The 19,275-nt window shown below is 34.7% G+C and overlaps 1 protein-coding gene across 13 annotated transcripts in view; it reads right to left on the reverse strand.

The window, feature by feature from the left end:
* The window catches only part of NOL4 (nucleolar protein 4), a 372,161-nt gene that overhangs the window by 23,978 nt on the left and 328,908 nt on the right, over window positions 1-19,275 (reverse strand). The window lies entirely within an intron of this gene.

Raw genomic sequence — 19,275 nt, forward strand, 5'->3', positions numbered from 1 at the left:
AAAAACTAAAACAAGGAAAGCAAAATAACAATGTGGGCAGATTGGTGATGGAACAATTGAAAATTTTCAACTGAATAGAAAATGACATGCAGAAAGTTACTCACAATAACCAAGAGGTGGAAGCAACCTAAACATCTATTAACAGATAAATGAATAAAGAAAATATGGTACATACACACAATAGAATACTATACAATATCAAAAAGAAAGAAACCCTGTTGTACTACAGCATGGACAAAATGACATTTCGCTAAGTAAGATAAACCAACCACAAAAAAACAAATATTGCATGATGCCACTTATGAAGTATCAAAAATAGTCAAAGTCATAGAAACATAAAGTGGAATGATGGTTTTCAACATTTGAGGAGGAGCTATTGGGGAGTCATCTATGAGTGTAGCGTTTCCATTATGAAGGGGTGGAGATGGGTGGTCCTGGGCATCTACCACACAACCTTGTGTATGTGGCTGACAGCACTGTACTACACACTTGGGAATTGCTGGAAGGGTAAATTCTAGTTAAAAATTGTTTAAAAGAACGTACTAGGTTTTAAAAATTGCATGAAGATATATTACAATGGAAGATAAACCTTTAATGAATGTTGGGTTCTTGAAACCTGTTTTGCAGCCTTTTTTCTTCCTTTCTCTTCTTCTCTGTCATCTCTCTTTCTCCATGTATGTGTGTGTGTATATCTTTCTATTTATATTATTTTATGTTTATAGCAAAATTTGAGTGCCAGCTCCAAGCTGGCTCCATTACATGTGCTAAAACAGACTGAAAGCTGGTCGTGGTGGGATTTTGGGAGGCCGAGCCAGGTGGATAACAAGTCAGGAGTTCAAGACCATCCTGGCCAAGATGGTAAAACCCCGTCTCTACTAAAAATACAAAAATTAGTCAGGTGTAGTGGCAGATGCCTGTGATCCCAGCTATTCGGGAGGCTGAGGCAGGAGAATTACTTGAAACCAGGAGGTGGAGGTTGCAGTGAGCCGAGATGGCACCACTTCACTCCAGCCTGGGCAACAGAGTGAGAATCTGTCTCAAAAAAAAAAAAAAAAGAAAAAGAAAAAGAAAAACAGACTGAGAAGGACATGAATATATCCAAACCTTTCAACTTTTTATTTTTTTGTTCACTTTTAGGCTATGCTAGTGTTCATAAAATTTTCTTTAATCCTTATAATCATGTTAAGTTGGAAGGAAATAAAACTGCAATAAACTATATATATTTTCAATAGCAACACAGATTGAATCATCCTTCAGCTGTGAGTTTGTGAGACTTAAAATACATACATGTATGAATTCACTTGCCTTCTGCGTTCTTCATCTTTTTTTTACTTTTTGTTAATAGGAAAATATTGTAAACAGATTTCTATCGAATTGTTGGGAGAGTTTTTTGTCACAATCAGAAGCATTTTGCAGCTCTTAAATGTTGAGTATATGTTTAGTGGAACAAGTAACTTTCAAATACACTTTTTTTGTGGCCCCAGAGAGGTAAAAATGAGGAAATATGAAATAAGTTTGCTCTATGGAAACAGTAGTACTGTTCTATTGAGAAATACTGTGACCATTTATATTGTGAAATTATTGCCATGATTATCAGCCTAACACAGTTATGGTTTTGCTCTTGTTCCTCCGATTGAATCAACTCTAACTGATCCATTCAACTCTGACCATTATAGTGAGCTGTACACCTAAGACACATGATCTATAGGCTTTCAAATCTTTTCATTTATAGTAAGACTGTAAAATAAACAGCAAGGTATCTCAAAGTAAACTGAAATAAAAAAAAGAAAAAAAATTGAAAGGAAAATGCAGGTTAATAAAAACTTGAGTGTTGATATAAATTTATTTTCCAAGCATTACTTTTTTAAAAAATCATGCCTCTGAGATATATTTAATACAAACATGAATTGACTGAATTTGAACTAGAATGTCTAATTGTAATTTAAATTCTTGTCATTTAAATAATAGAAATACTAACACCCCATAAGCACAGACAATGAAAGCAAAAATGGACAAACAGGATCACATCAAGTTAAAAAGCTCCCCCACAGCAAAGGATACAATCAACAAAGGGAAGAGACAACCCACGGAATGGGAGAATATGTCTGCAAACTACCCATCTGACCAGGGATTAGTAACCAGAATATATAAGATCAAACAACTCTAGGAAAAATTTCTAATAATCTAATTAAAAATGGGCAAAAGATTTGAATAGACATTTCTGAAAAGAAGACATACAGATGGAACAAGCATATGAAAAGGTGCTCAACATCACTGATGATCAGAGAAATATAAATCAAAACTACAATGAGATATTGTCTCACCCACAGTTAAAATGACTTATATCCAAAAGACAGGCATTAATAAATGCTGATAAGATTGTGGAGAAAAGAGAACTCTTGTACACTCTTGGCGGGAATGTAAATTAGTACAATCACTATGAGGAACAGTTTGGAGGTTCCTCAAAAATCTAAAAATTGTGCCACCATCTGATCCAGCAATCCCACTGCAGGTTATCTATCCAAAAGAAAGAAAATAAATATATCAAAAATATATATATGCATGCCTTTGTTTGTTGCAACACTGTTTACTTACTGCTAAGATTTGGAAGCAACCTGGTTCCATCAATAGATGAAAGAATAAAGAAAATATGGTACATATACACAATGAAGTACTATTCAGACATAAAAAGGAATGAGATCCAGTCATTTGCAACAACGTGGATGAAACTGGAGATAATTATCTTAAGTGATAAGCCAGGCAGAGAAAGACAAACATTGCATGTTCTCACTCATTTGTGGGACCTAAAAATCAAAACAGTTGAACTTATGGGCATAGAGAGTAGAAGGATGGTTACCATAGGCTGGGAAGGGTAGTGGGGGCCTGGTGAGGTGGGAGGTGGGGGCGGTTAATGGGTAAAAACGAAAATAGAAAGAATAAATAAGATCTATCATTTATTTTGATTATAATTATTATTTGATGTGCAACAGGGTGACTATTGTCAATAATAACTTAGATGTATACTTTAAAATAACTAAAAGAGTGTATCTGAATTGTTTGTGACTCAAAGGATTAACTATTGAGGGGATGAATATCCTATTCTCCATGATATGCTTATTTAACATTGCATGCCCATATCTCAAAACATCTCGTGTACCCATACATAAAAATAAGTAAACATATATATATATATATGAAGTAAAAATAAGGGAAAAAATTGAAAGGAAAACACAGGACAATATTTTAAACACACACACATACATATGTATACATACTATGTGCCTACAAAAATTAGAAATAAAAAAATTAAATAAATAAATCACAGAAATTTCTGGAAGGGTAAACTACTTTAGAATAGCATAATTCCTAAAAGAAAATGTCTTAAAGAAGGAACCCTGCATCACGTTTTGTTTGTATTACTGGTTATACTACTTAGATTGGGTAGTCAGCACATTGCAGATTATTATTATATTTTTATTCTGAAAGTTATTCTTTGTTGTTAGAAAGTACCAAGGAAGGTAAGTTTTATACTGTGGTTCTCTATAAAAAAGGATATTGGGCCAGCATCAAATTTACAGCTGATAATGAGAACTTTTTAAAAGACATATGTCTATTTGATATGTAGGTAAACAATGTTTCCTTTTATACTTATGAACTTTTATATTATAGATAGTAAGGGAGTTTAAATTATTAGACATTGAAGATGGCATTTCAAAAAATCTGTTGTTGCTGGAAGTGTGTGTGCTAATAAGCAGGTCTGAGGTAAAGGATCACACTATTATAGTGCTACTGTGAACAAGAATTATTAGTAAAGAAATAGTGGTGGAGAAACATAGCCACCATTAGGGTCTGGAGCCAGATGGCATGTTTCAGTGACAGAGTAGGTGGAGGGAAAGTGGTCAAACCAAAAATTACTACACCTTACACACTATCCATCAATCTTTCATAAAGGTACAATGAAATGTCTCCCACCTAGGAAAGCCAAGAAATTTATATAATACATATATTATATAAATACATGTATATTCCTCCATACTATAATAGACATGTCATATTTAGGTTAAGCTTATTAAGAGAATAAATCTTGCCAAAAGATGAAGAGATAAATCTGTGATTTTCACATGTATTAATTTTTCTCATGCATACAACTATTGCCTGTGAGTAGGTGATTTCAAGCTGATGTCCATGGAACTGCAAGGCTTCTAGGGGAAATGGCTCAGTATCTTCCTGAGCTTATGGGTGAAGGCATATAGATATGTTTTCATGTTCTCTTTAATCAGACTGGCAGCTCTGCTTTGTTCTATTTGACACTTGTAACATCACCACATATAAAGTATTATGAAAACTACCAAGAAGCAAATAGTCTTTCTGCAAATACTTATAGCTATGGAAACCCTGAAAGAAGATACAATGTCACAATGTCCTATACTTCAAGGAAATTTTGGGGTCCTTGGGAAAGGGTGTCCTCAAACAGTGTCACTATATGTTGCCCAAGTGGAAATAACTTGGGCAACATAAAATTTGAGTTTCTGGTTTTAGAAAAATGGTGGCTCTTCTGAAAAATACAACTCTACTTCTTTGCATTTGAAAAATAACAATGAAATACACTTTCAGAAGAGTTTCTTATTGATGAGTAAAAGGGGGAAAAGGTGAAGGCATCATTGCCACAGTATTTTCTCTTTGATCTTTTGTATGGTAGAATTAATTCAAACTTTGAGATATAGTTTTAACAATTTCCCAACTTTCATTATTAACTGTTACTCCAACCCACAGTAACTGCACTAAGCAGGCAGATAATTTATTCCAGTAATAATCAACACTGGCTTGTAAGGATTCATTTGTATTCAAACAAGGATTTGCATTATTAATGTTTTTGGCAGTCCACAATATATTGAAAAATATAATATATAAAACTCCCAATAAAATCTGGTCTGTAGTGACTTTTGGGCAAAAGTTTAATATAAAGTTTATTCATGTTTTTATCTTGAATGATTATTATTACTGTTTTTAAAGAAAGATAGTTTTTAATGACATAAAAATTAAATATCCCTGGAGCCACATTTTCCACTGGAAGCAAATTTTAATAATTATTAGTTCCAGTGCCAGTTGCAGTGGCTTATGCCTGTAATCCCAACGCTTGGGAGGCTGAGGTGGAAGATCACTTGAAGCCAGGAGTTTGTGACCAGGCTGGGCAACAAAGCAAGACCCTGTCTCTGCAAAAAAATTTTTTAAAAATTGGCTGGCAATGATGGAATGTGCCTGTAGTCCTAGTTACTCAGGAGGCTGAGGTGGGAGGATCACTTAAGTCCAAGAATCTGAGACTACAGTGAGCTATGATTGTGCTACTGCATTCCAGCCTGGGTGACAGAGTAAGAATGTGTTTCTAAAAATAAATAAATAAATAAATAAATAATCACTATTATGAGCTCCCAGAGCTCTGACATCTGATAGATTACCTCCTGGGTTACAATGAAGATTGTTTTCAAAAGAATATACAGTAATATTAATATGCTACAAGGCTTCACATCTAAGCAATGAAATGCATTTTATTCACCATAAAATAATTTTCTTTTTTTCTTTTCTTTTCTTTTTTTTGAGATGGGGTCTTTCTTGCTCTGTTAACCAGGCTGGAGTTCAGTGGCACAACCATAGCTCACTGCAATCTCAAACTACTGGTCACAAGTGATCCTCTTGCCACAGCCTTGTGAGCAGTTGGGACCACAGGTGCACAAGGCCCTCCTGGCTAATTTTTTGTTTGTTTGTTTTTGTAGAGACTGTCTCATTATGTTGCCCAGGTAGGTCTTGAACACCTGGCCTCATGTTATCCCTCCACCTCAGCCTCTCATAGTGCTAGGTGCTAGGATTATAGGAATAAGCCACCGCACCCATCCAGAAAATAATTTTATATCCTAGCTTTCATTAGACATATTTCAAATTTTTCATGTCATGAAAATAAAATTGAATTAATGAATGACCACATACAGTATACTAGGTAATGCACAGTTGTTTTGATTAGATTTATTTGATTAAAAATATATAAGAGATTAAAGAAACATTTATGGTGACTTCTATAATAAGGCTTTGGGCTTATCAATAAATACATTCTTGATGTATATCAATATGCATTTCATATGCAAAAGAGGGATTAATAAGAGGATGGATGCCACTTACAGATGAAGGGCAAGACTGAGAGTGGCTTAGAAAAGTACAGATGGCCTACCATTGGCACACTGTTTGAGAAAACAGGTTTGTATTCATTTGTACTCTTGTCCTTAGAAACTGGACACAAACTTTGAGTTTGCTAAACCTGATTTGGTCCCTGAGCCAACATGCTGAATTCCTACCTTACCGCAGATGCCTAAGAAATCCTTTACCTTTATTGAAGTGCCTTTGATAGACATGTTTTTATAAAATGAAATTTAATTGATTCTACTCAACTTTTTGACAATAGGTTTCAAAAAAATTGCATATAAAATGTTTCATTAACTTTTCTACATCTTCCAAGAATTCCACTTTTTAGACATTATATTCTCTACTATCCAATGAATGTTTTTATGTTTTCAGTAACTTTCTCTGCCTTTAAACGTGATCAGAAAACTTCAATAAAATTACTGCTATATTCAGTAATAAATATACCTTGTTTCTGTTTGCATTTTACCTAATATTTTTATAGCATTTTGAAGTGGACAGGGCATTTTTGCATTAGCACTGAATTATATTTTAAAATATCAGGTGATGTGGTCAGAGCAGGGTATTTGTGATCCACTGTTTTAAGGTAAAGAGCCTTAAATTGACCATCTAAGAATATTATCACTGCAAAATAGTAAATGTGTGAATAATGAAGGCCTCCATTTGACTTTACTATTTCTAAGATTTTTTTACTGGATTTCTCCTGTCGTTTTATGCTCTTTGTAATCTGTATGAAAAAAGTATTTTTGTTGGTTACTGCTCTAAATGTCTCCTTTCTCCATTAGTACAGATGGGGCAAAGGAGTACAATTTGTTTCGTATATAAGCTACGAGAAAACATATTTACCTTCTAAAAGCTTCTCTTCTTTCATTTGATAGCAAGTGTTCCAGAACTAAGTAAATTGCTGAGTTTCCAGGAAAATTCATAAAAATTCTGTTAGAACCAGACCTCCCATTTAAATTGTTTTCCTGCTAAGAAAAACTGTCTGCACTTAAAGTGAATGTGATTATTATTTGGGATGTTGAAAAGTGATTTTTGATGGCATTAACAGAACACGCTCAGATATAGACACACATACCCTGATATATACAACAACATGCAGGAAATAATTTCTTTCATGTGTTAGGGGCAGTCTGTATAATGTCCTGTCCTAGCTGGCCATACAAATGATTTAAGTACCCAACACAGGATTGTGTTCTTTACAAAGTTGCTTCCAAACCCACTAAGAGAGATAATAAGCAAATTTCTGTTTGACTAAATCCAGAGAACCTAATGACAAGCTTTGAAATAACAAAGAAACCAGATTAAATTTGTTTCTGACTTAAGAAACCAAAATCGCATCAGGATACCTATTACCAGAATTTAATCAAACTCTTCAAAGAACACGTTATTATTTTAACAAATTATCTTTGTAGCAATATTTTCATGCACATACACACACTCATATGATTTTATAATAAATCGAGGTTTGATCTCACTTACATGTGGAGTATACTAAAGTTGAAATGAGAGAAGTAGAGCATAGAATTATGGTGACCCAGCCTCTGAGCCAGTGTGGGGAGACATGAGAGTTGTTAATCGAAGGGTACAAAGTTTCAGATAGACAGGAACACGTTTTGTGCTTTATTGCACAGCAAGACGACTCTAGTCAATAATGATATGTGCTTCAGAATAACTCAGAGAGTAAATTTCAAATGTATCACCATAAAAAAAGATAAGTGAAGTAATGGATATGTCACTTAGCTTGATTTAATCATTTTACAGTTTGTACATATATCAAAACATCACATTGTATCCTATAAATCAAACTAATATGAATAAATTCTTTAAAAATGCATTACTGTGAAAAAATAAAAGTTTAAGAATGATTGGCTTAAAGAAAAATGCAAAATAAATACAGTAGTTATGATCCTCAACAAAATGTGTATGTATACATGCCTGGCAAGAAGTAACTAAATGCAATGTAAAGTCATCTACTGTAAAATTTTACTTATCAGCATAAAGCTTGGTTATTAAAAGTATAAATGGCACATATAGGCTACTTTTTGTTTGTTTTGACAAATAAAGCTAGTGAACATTAAAAAAAAGTATAAATGAAGACTTGGCATGTTTTTAAATACAGGTTTAAATGTAATGCTTTGCCATTTAGTTATTGACCAAAAAAACCCACATTTAAAAAGTAAATCCATTTTTTCCATAGGTTGGTGATATTCAATTTGGAGTCTGTTATTATGACTAAATTGAAATTTTTAAAGAAATATTTGCTGGATGTTCAAAAATACAATTATAGATCTAAGTTATTTGGCCATTGGTTTTATATGTGTATCACAGTATTTTTCACCTCAGAAAAATCTTTTAATTTTAACAAAGCAAAAGTAAATTGTTGTCTTTAACATTAAGTCATATTACATTTATGGAATAAGAAAAAAAAATAGCCATCTATGACAAACCCACAGCCAATATTATACTAAATGGGAAAAAGCTGGAAGCATTTCTTTTTAAAATTGGCAAAAGACAAGAATGCCCTCTGCTACCACTTCTAGTCAACATAATATTGGAAGTCTTAACCAGAGCAATTAGGCAAGAGAAAAAAATAAAGGGCAACCAATTATGAAGAGAGAAAGTCAAACTAACTCTGTTTGCAGATGACATAATTCTATATCTAAAAAAACCTCACAGTGTCAGCCCAAAAGTTCCTACAGATGATAAACAACTTCAGCAAATTTCAGGATATGGGATCGATGTACAAAACAGTAGCATTCCTATACACCACCAACAGCCAAACCAAGAGCCAAATCAGAAAGGCAATTCCATTCACAATTGACTCAAAAAGAATAAAATATCTATGAATACAGCTAACCAGGGAGGTAAAAAATCTCCACAATGAGAATTAACAAAACAATTCTGAAAGATATAAGAGAAGGCACAAATGGAAAAATATCTCATGCTCATGAATAGGAAGAATCAATATCATTAAAATGGCTCGACTGCCCAAAGCAATTTACAGATTCAACGCTATTCCTGTCTAATTACTAATGACATTCTTCACATAACTAGAAAAAAAAAACTATTTTAAAATTCATATGGAATCAAAGCAATGCCAGGAAAAAGAGAACAAAGCTGGAGGCATCGGGTTCATCAACTTCAAACTATACGACAAGGCTACAGGTTAAACATCATGACACGGGTTACAAAAAACGGCACCTAGACCAAGGGAACAAAATAGACGCTGCACATCCCAAAATAAGGCTGCACATCTATGACCATCTGATCTTCAACAAAGCTGACAAAATCAAGCAATGAGAAAAGACTTTCTATTCAATAAATAATGCTGGGATAATTGGCTAGTCATATGCAGAAGACTGAAGCTGAATCTTTTCCTTATACCGTACACAAAAATCAACTCAAAATGGTTCAAGACTTAAATGTAAAACCCAAAACTATAAAAGCCCTGGAAGACAACATAGGCAATACAATCCTGGACATAGGAACAGGCAAATGTTTCATGACAAAGATACTAAAAGCAATTGCAATGAAAGCAAATATGACATATAGGATCTATTTAAACTTAAGAGCTTCTCCACAGCAAAAGAAACAATCAACAGGGTGAACAGACAACCTACAGAATGGGAGAAAATATTTGCCAACTATGCATCTTACAAAACTCTAATATCCAGCATCTGTAAGGAACTTAAACAAAATTTACAAGAGAAAAACAAACAACCCCATTAAAAAGTGGGCAAAGGACATGAACAGACACTTCTCAAAGGAAGACATACATGTGACCAATAAGCATATGAAAAAAAAACCAAAAACTCAATATCACTGATCATTAGAGAAGTGCAAATCAAAACCACAATGAGATACTGTCTCACGCCAGTATGAGGGGCTATTACTAAAAAGCCAAAAAGTAACAGATACTGGTGAGGTTGTAGAGAAAAGGGAACACTTAAACCCTGTTGGTGGGAGTGTAAATTAGTGCAACCATTGTGGAAAGTAGTATGGTGATTCCTCAAAGAGCTAAAGCAGAACTACCATTTGACCCAGAAATCCCATTACTGGGTATATACCAAGAGGAATATCAATCATTCTACCATAAAGATCTTGCACATGAATGTTCATTGCAGCACTATTCATAATAGCAAAGACATGAAATCAATTTAATGCCCATCAATGACAGATTGGATTAAGAAAATGTACGTATACACCATGGAGTATTAGGTAGCCATAAAAAAGAATGAGATCATGTCTTTTGTGGGACATGGAGGGAGCTGGAGACTATTATCTTTAGCAAACTAGCACAGGAACAGAAAGCCAAGTACCACATATTCTTACTTGTAAGTGGGAACTAAATGATTAGAATTTGGAACACAAAGAAGGAAACAACAGACACTGGGGTCTACTTGATGGGGAGGGTAGGAGGAGGAAGAGGAGCTGAAAAGATAACTATTGGATACTGGGCTTGATACCTGAGAGATAAAATAACATGTACAACAATCTCCCATGATACATGTTTACCTATGTAACAAATCTTCACATGGATCCCCAAACCTAAAAGTTACAAAATAATTTCTCCTAATCATATCATCATTGTATGTTTCTTTTTTTTTCTTTTTTTTTTTTTTTTTTTTTTNCGACGTTTAGGAGAACTCAAAACATTTTTGAAACCATCCCATTATTTATAATTGGGCTCTATTTATTTTTAAAATTCTTCTTTTCAAAATAACTATTTATTTTTTGAGACAGGATCTCACTCCATCACTCAGACAGAGTACAGTGGTGTCATCACAGCTCACTGCAGCCTTGACTTCCTGGGCGATCCTCTCACCTCAGCCTCCTGAACAGCTGGGATCACAGGTATGCATCACCATACCCAGCCAAAATTTTTTAATTTTTTGTAGAGACAAGCCTTCCCTATGTTGGTCAGGCTGTCCTCAAATTCCTGAGCTCAAGCAATACTTCTGCCTTGGCCTCCCAAAGTGCTGGGATTACAGGTGTGAGCCACTGTGTGGAACCAAAAATATTTCCTAAATTATTATTTTTTAACCCCTTTTGACACAACATTCTCTTTTGGTAAAATAGTTGGATTGCTTTTAGCTGGTATTACATGGCAGGCGTGGTTTCAGTTACTACTCTCAAATGGTCACTATCAAATTCTTACCCCTAGTCTCAGTTTTCCCCTCTGAGGTCAGTGCCCAAATTGCCGATTATTCAGTTTAAATTTTGATATTAAATTTATTTCCTCTTCTCTCCATATAGCTGTTGTAAAAATTTTTGATTAAAAAACAAACTAGCACCTGCTATATCACCAGTGTTCCTTGTTCTGATTACTGCATCATGCCTACATTTTCTTTTCTCTTAGCACCACTTCCTTCAGTGAAATAATTTCCAAGTCCTGTCAGTGACATGTTGAAAATGATGATTATTTTCATCTGAGAAGCATTTAGTGTCAATGCATAACTTCAGAGATCATCATCTCTAATTTGAATCTTCCTGTTTCCTTTTTCATACCCACATCTTCTTAAGTTAATATTTTTTATTCACTAATGTTGATTGGTCTTTAAAAGCTTTCGATACTTCTATTTTATTTTTTTCCTGGAGAACGAAACCCAAAGTTCCTGGCATGCAAAGCTCTTCAGAGTTTGAGAACAATCTTGTCAGCTACATTATCTGTTACCTGCCCTTATAAACTCTATTCTCTAGTCAGACTGTGACAGTGAAAAGCAGGCCAAGCATTACTAACTCAATTTTCCTTCTAACCTCACAACACCCACCCCTACTCCATTGGGGTACTATATTTTAGGTTAAATGCTTTTGCCTATCTCTGCATTAGGCCAAGCTAACTAGGGGAGGAATTTTGTTTATTGTTCAAAGCAAAGATGGTAATACTCCCTTCCTAAAACTAACCCCTGAGGAGAGAAAGAGGATGTACACACAAGCAAAAATGTTGTGTTGAGAATTTGTGGGGGCATTGTGACTTGACCAAAATGGAGCAGCTTCATGGCTTCCTAGGCCCCTCACTGGTACCCAGATGTCTGCAGTCATCGGTCACCTCTTGATCCCAACCTCTTTCTTTTCTTCCTGCTCTAAACATAATAGGAGCCTGAAATTTGTACGGACTTAAGTTGATTCTTTAGGATGTTAGTCCCCCATCTTTTCTGTTTGGTGGCTCCCTGAAATAAAGTTGCTTTCCTTCCTCCAACTCTTTGTCTCTCGATGCATTGGCTGTCATACAGCAAGCAGAAATAGTTTGGACTCACTTACAATCTGGGGAAGGCTGCAGCCAGGAGAAGCTGCTTCTGGCCAGCTGGCCCCAGCTAAGTAATTCCAGGGTATGTCCCTACCAGCTGCTGGAGGCTTTTTCCTCCAGGGACCCCCTACTAGTTAGTTCCCTTGGCAGTACTGGATGTCTCTGCAAAATATTGAAACAAGGTATTGAAAAATCTCTGAGTTAATGAATTCGATTCAAAAGCTGGACAAGTTGCTCTTGTGTGTACAGCTGGGAACTCTTTTTTCTATCTGTTTGGGCTCATTCTTTGAACCAGCCGTTTTGTTTTACCTTGGGGTATCCTGTTGGAGAGGGGGAATAGTGTTGAACTTGTATCTGATTTCAGAACCAGTTCATTTCCATTTGTCTTTGTTTTTGTGGGTCCTGGGTTATATGTTTAAAAACATGAGAAAGTTCAAATGTATGCCATGTTTTCTGGGATTATAGCTGTTACATATTATGGCTCATTTCTGTGTACATTTTAAACTGATGGGGAAATTATAGGAAAAAAATCAGAGCTCAAATGGTTTAACCTGCAACTACAGAATTAAGTAGTATCTTTTAAAACTCTCTATTAGTCCATTTTGCACTGCGATAAAGAAATACTTAAGTCTGGGTAACTTATAAAGAAAACAGGTTTATTTGGCTAGTGGTTTTACATGGTACTGTCTTTTGTAAAGTTTCTGGTGAGGTCTCAGAAAGCTTTTATTCATGGGAGAAGAAGGGGAAGCAGGTGTGTCATATGGTGAGAGAGAGAGGAAGAGGTACCAGGCTCTTAAACAACCAGCTCTTGTGTGAACTAATAGACTGAGAACTCATTACTGTGAGGACAGCACTAAGCAACTTATGAGGGATCCCATGACCCAAACACCTCCCACTAGGCCCCAGCTCCAACAATGGGGATGACAATTCACCGTGAGATATGGAGTGGACAAACATCCAAACCATATCACTTTCTACTTCTCTCTTTCCTTTCTGCCTGCTTTGAATCTCCCATTATTAAGCTACTGGTGTTGAGTTTATACAATTCACTTTTTATATAGCACCACTATTTTGAGGTTACTTGCAAACTTTGTTTCCTTATATAGTTCTGCAAGTTCTAGCTAAAATGTAAACACTGAAAATTCATTTGAAACTGAAGAAAAAAAAATAAGAGTTTTTTTTTTTTTAAATTAAAGTGCCATGAAAACTGTTTTACCCAAAATTTTGCACAACAGCCTTCATCAGATTATCTACTAGGGAAAATAAAGTTTTGCTATATGGACATGTCTAATTTTTTTCAAGAATGATTTGGATCCAGTTATCTTTTATAGGCCAGTGAAAGTACCAAATGTTAGCCACTAGGCCACAGGGTGGCATTTATAGTCCAGGGAGTTTGTGATGCCGTCTTATGGCTAGAATTTTAAGATAAAAACTACTGGATCTTGGCCTATCTGTGGATATATCTGTTTAGATGTGTTTATGTAAATGTATATGCATTATGTGTTATGTCTAGGGTGCAACAAAATTGGTTTATAAGTAAATTAGTAGTCATACGTTAAATAAATAAGTTCAAATGCTTTTCAAGTTCATATGAATTTAGTAATCTTTGGTAAATAAGAATGGTTTCAAAATTATTACTAAAATACAAATAGAAATGTCTTGAAATTTTCACCATACATTTTTGGGTTTACTGATTATTTTATATTTGCCTTTGATGGATATTTTAAGATATCAGGATTTGGCATGAGGTTATAAGACTATAAACCCAACCAAAATCAGAATAATCTTTATTTATGTGTGTGGGCGTATTTTTTTTTTTAACAAATAAGACTAATACAAGATGGTTTGTTCAATAAAAACAGCTGAATCATCTGAGTTACTGGCAAAATGCTCATGAGTTTATTAAAGTTCTTACTTAGATGAACATTGATGTTCACAAGCTTAAAGAATGGTTAACAGGGAAATAACTTTAAATGATGACTAGCTTTGTGTAATATATGTGTTAAGATGTAGTTTAGGTAAACTGTCATAAATGAAAGAATTGACTACATGAAAATAGGATAAATGCTTCTAGGAAACTTTGTGTAATTAAAATCTTAAAATTACTTTGAATTAAAAAATAGATGCTCATTGGATATCTGAGTCATTTTCAATTAAGAAGGATTATGATATGAGGAAACATGTTTATAAAAATGTTGGAGTGTTTCCATTTATAATATATAAATATCTGACAGATTATTCACTATTTCTTGCTTGCTAGGTTTCCACTAAAATTTAAGGTTACTAAGAGTAAGAATTCTAGTTGACATAATAATTATCTATATAAAGTGTGTCAAGGTAAGATGTGGGCTTTGATAAGAGAATAAATTATAAAAAATGTAAAGCTGTGTTACTATTGAGAAAAAAATAAATGTATATGATTTGGAGATTATTTAAAAGTTGTTTCTGAAAGAAGGTAGAAAGGAACTAGCAAGTAGAAGAAAGAAATATGAAGAAAGTTATGAATATGAAGATGTATTTTAGTAGGAAAGCTTAAAAAGAGAATAATTGTGTGTAAGAAAGGAACTCATATGGTAAATTTTGCTCCTAAAATAAAATGACCTGTTATTGGGAAAAGAGGGAAGTATAGGACAAATGCTGTATATGGTTTTGTAAGTTGTAATAAGGCTTATGAAAGAGAATTTATAAAAATAATTTTTGATGTGATTCAGTTAGCTATAATTAAAAGGGAATTACTTATAATAATTCTAAGATTGGTCTTCTATGCTAAAATGAGTTTTTTTAAGGTACTGATTTTCTCTTTATGAAATTATAAGAATTTTGATTTTTAATTCTATAACCTGTTTCTTTTTGAAAACTTTTCAGATTCATATCTCAGAAGTTCAACTTTTACTGTATCTCACTGCTTTCAGTTTTTTCTCCCCTTGAGAAAGCCTAAGATAATAATTCTCTTCTTCAACTTTTTCATCAGCTTCTGTAACTTTTTCCCTCCAGTTTTAACTGTTGTTTTAGACTGATCAGTAAATGTTTTATATAGAAAATCAATATTTTCCTTGAATATAACTTAATTTTGTACCCAACTTTTCTTGAGATGTCTAAATTTTTCCATGTAACCAGGGAACGTCCCATGTAGTCACTAAGAGTCGTGTATTTCCGTGCTATACTAATAACCTGGGACATACTTTTCCTGTATTTGATTAAATTCAAGTCTTTTTTTCATCAAGTTTAACTTCCAGGTTATCTAAATGAGTTTCTCATAAGGAGAAGCAATCACATTGCAGATTTTTGCCTTTTGGTAACTGGCCTAAATAAAACAAGTTTTTTCATTTTATCAAAATAATTTCTATATTATATTTATTGGTTTTTAATTACTTGGGCAAACTGAAATTTAAAAGGCTTAAAGTTTCTATATGTATGGAATTTTCTGTATTGCTTTTTAAAGATTTTTGATTATCGCACTTGGTTAAATAAATATTATTCTGTTTTGTTCAAATATTTTGAGCCCTTTAACTTCTTTGATAAACATTCCCAAAATAAAATCTTAAACTAAGTCTTGGACCTAGACTTATTATTGGAGACTTATCAAAGCTATAAAATTAATCATTTAGAGCTTACAGAATCTTTCTACAACATCCAGTCAGGCAATAAACAAAAGAGATTTAATTGACTCACAGCTGTGCATGGCTGGGGAGGCCTCAGGAAATACAAGTCCTGGTTGAAGGTGAATGGAAAGCAAGGCGCATCTTACAGGGTGGCAGAAGAGAGTGCACAGGGGAAACTTCCACTTTTTAAACCACTGGACCTTATAAGCGCTCCCTCACTATAATCAGAACAGTATGGGGGAAACTGTCCACATAATCCAATCAACTCCCACCAGGTCCTTCCCTTGACATATAGAGATTACAATTTGAGACGACATTTGGGTGGGGATGCAGAGCCAAACCATATCAATACTTATCAAGTGCTATTAAACAATCTTTGTGCTGTTAAGTTACAGGGTTTTGACTCATGGGTACACATATTTCCTCTAAAGAAGGCACTCACTCCTGCCATTATCTGACACCAAACTCAAGTTAAACAAAGCCTCATCTTTAGACTTGGGAAAAGATGATGATCAAAGTAAACTGCTTTCATGAGACACAGGGACAGGCCTCTATTCAAAGAAATTCAGATTCATTTTATAATTTTGCCTAAATATAGAACCTTGATGCTAGATATTTTGAATGTTTAGCTCCTTGTGAGCTTCCATTTCCTGTCATTCTCATGACTAGACAAGGCTTATGACCTTTTTGTTTGAAACGTTGCTAATACTTTCTGTCTTGTTTTATCTCCGGAATTTAAAAACAATTCAATCCCACTAGGCCAATCCCTTTTGCACTGTAAACATACTGCTGTTAAAGTTATGCAACATCAACCGCCTTCTCTCTATGCCCAGAAACATGAAATTTTAAAGGGCCTGTTTTGAGAAATAAAACTAGTTTAGAGTCTCCAAATCAAAGATGGATTCACAGATACCTAAATGGCTGATGGTTCAACACATAAAACTTACAGATGAATTGATTTTATAACCTTGGTTTTTGGCTTTCTATTTTCGGCTCTTATGTTACTAAAAAAGTTATAATGGTTAATGAGTATCTACCCAACTCTATTCCCATAGATGTCTAGAATTATTAATTAGCTTTAAGTCATTTGGATCTAGTTATCTTTGCCATATGGGTCCCATCAGGGGATAGCATGGAACCAGGGCAAGTAGCCACACTACCCCAGCAATTATATGGAAAAAAATAAAATCTTGGCTATTGATACTGTATCTGGAATATTTTGAGCAAAAAGAGGGTATGTAAACTAAAAAAGTAAAATCCTATGTCCCTTGCTATTTAAATAAACCTCCCTTAGCCAAGGGAGCCCCAGAAAAAAAACTTAAAAAAACTTAGTTCCCAGCCATAAACTAAGGGATGAGAGGTCAGACATATCATGTTATCCCTCCTCCCTTTTATGGTTTAGAGAAAATAACTCACCAGCCTTAATGATCATTAAACTAACAGAATACACTCTTTGTGGCAATAAGATACCAAATTATAACAGGACATAAGGCAATGCCAGGCAAGAGGTAAGTACTCACCTGAAGGTAAACATGGACCATATATTACCTGTATGTTTTTAAAATATGCATGTGTTAGGCCTGCATTTATAAATATTCATAGATTCTCCTATAACCTGTTAAATATGTATATTTAACCAACCTGATGTCATATCCCCATAGAATCCCCAGTAAAATTGATAGTTGGGAAAAATGTATTGACTTTCTTACTGATGCAAGGGCCACAAATTCTGTAGTTAACACCCATCTGTCCCTGATTCAAAGAAGACTATGATGGTTACATGAATGTCAAGGGAAGCTGTAACTCATTCCTTCCTGAAACTTTTAAGGCATCCCCTTGGAGACCATAACTGACAGAAAAACTGAAAAGGTAAACACTCTAAAAAGAGGCATTGTCAAAGTTTTCAAGGAACTAATTTCACTTGGAATAAGGCATTGCCAGTTGCCCTGCTGTAGATTAGAGTAGTTCCCTGATGTATGCTCAAATTGAGTCTCTTTGAAGCATCATATGATAAGTCATTGCAAGTTTCTGCCAAGCTGGGAGAACTAACTGATGTTCTAAGAGATTTAGCAATTGCCAAATATGTTAACTATAGGCACTGTACTAACTTTTGTTCATGACTTTGCTTCTAGCAGGATCACTCACCCACAGATGTGGTCTTACATCCTTTTTGACCAGAAGGGGTCCTCCTAAAGACTTGGGAAGAAAAAGGACCTGAACACTAACTTGCTGCCAAGTCAATGGGACTGTTAACAGGTGCTGCTGAATACCCTCTCATCAGTTAAACTTGATGGAGTAAAGCCATGAGTATATCATACTTGGGTCAGGAGGCACCACCAGAAGACACCCCACCATTCCATAAACCAGGAAAACAGTGGGCATATGAGTCCTTGAAGGACTTAAAGTTACTCTTTCACAAAAGGATAAATGAAATAAAAATGTAAATCCTATGTATCTTGCTTGTCCTTTGGGGATTTTCATACATTTGGCAAGATAACTATTCAGTTAGGATTTCTCATTCTATTGCCAGTTCCACTAACATATCCCCCACTGCTGGATGTGTCATCCTAAACCTTGTTCAGTACAAGACTACACTACTCTGATCCTATAGTTGTTGTTGTATATAGGGAATATAGGGAACAACTATATGCTGTATATTGGGAAGCATGTACCCAGAGGTCCCATGCTTCTTTCTTACTCAGCTTCTGATTAGACATTATATGCAAATTGATAATGGGAACCCACATGACTACAAAAGAAATATTTCCTTAGCCAGGTCAAATAGTTTTATTCCACAGTCATCCCTCATCAGCCCCATCCAACAAATATTACCCAGATGGGAGACAACATCCCATTGTCCTCAATCCCACAAGATTTTGGAATGAGCCTTTGAGAGTGGGAAATTGTAGCTGTGAAAGGAGGCCTAGCATGACTAACTCCATTTTGCTCCTAAACTCATCACCCCTCTTGTGGTGATATCTTTTATGTTAGCTGCTTTTGCTTATCTCTGCATGTAGGCCAACCTAACTATGAGAGGAATTTAGTATATAGTTTAAAGCAAGTATGATAACAGTTCTTTACCAAAACGAACGCTAGAGAAGATAAAAATAGTGTACCCACACATAACAATGTTATGTTGAATATTTGTGGGAGAGTCTTGACCTGAACAAAGATGGGGGCATTCCATGGCCTCCCCAGACCCATGCTGGCACCTAGATATCTGTGGTCATTGGT

Source organism: Cebus imitator, unplaced genomic scaffold, assembly GCF_001604975.1.
Source record: "Cebus imitator isolate Cc_AM_T3 unplaced genomic scaffold, Cebus_imitator-1.0 Scaffold369, whole genome shotgun sequence".
Classification (NCBI taxonomy): domain Eukaryota; kingdom Metazoa; phylum Chordata; class Mammalia; order Primates; family Cebidae; genus Cebus; species Cebus imitator.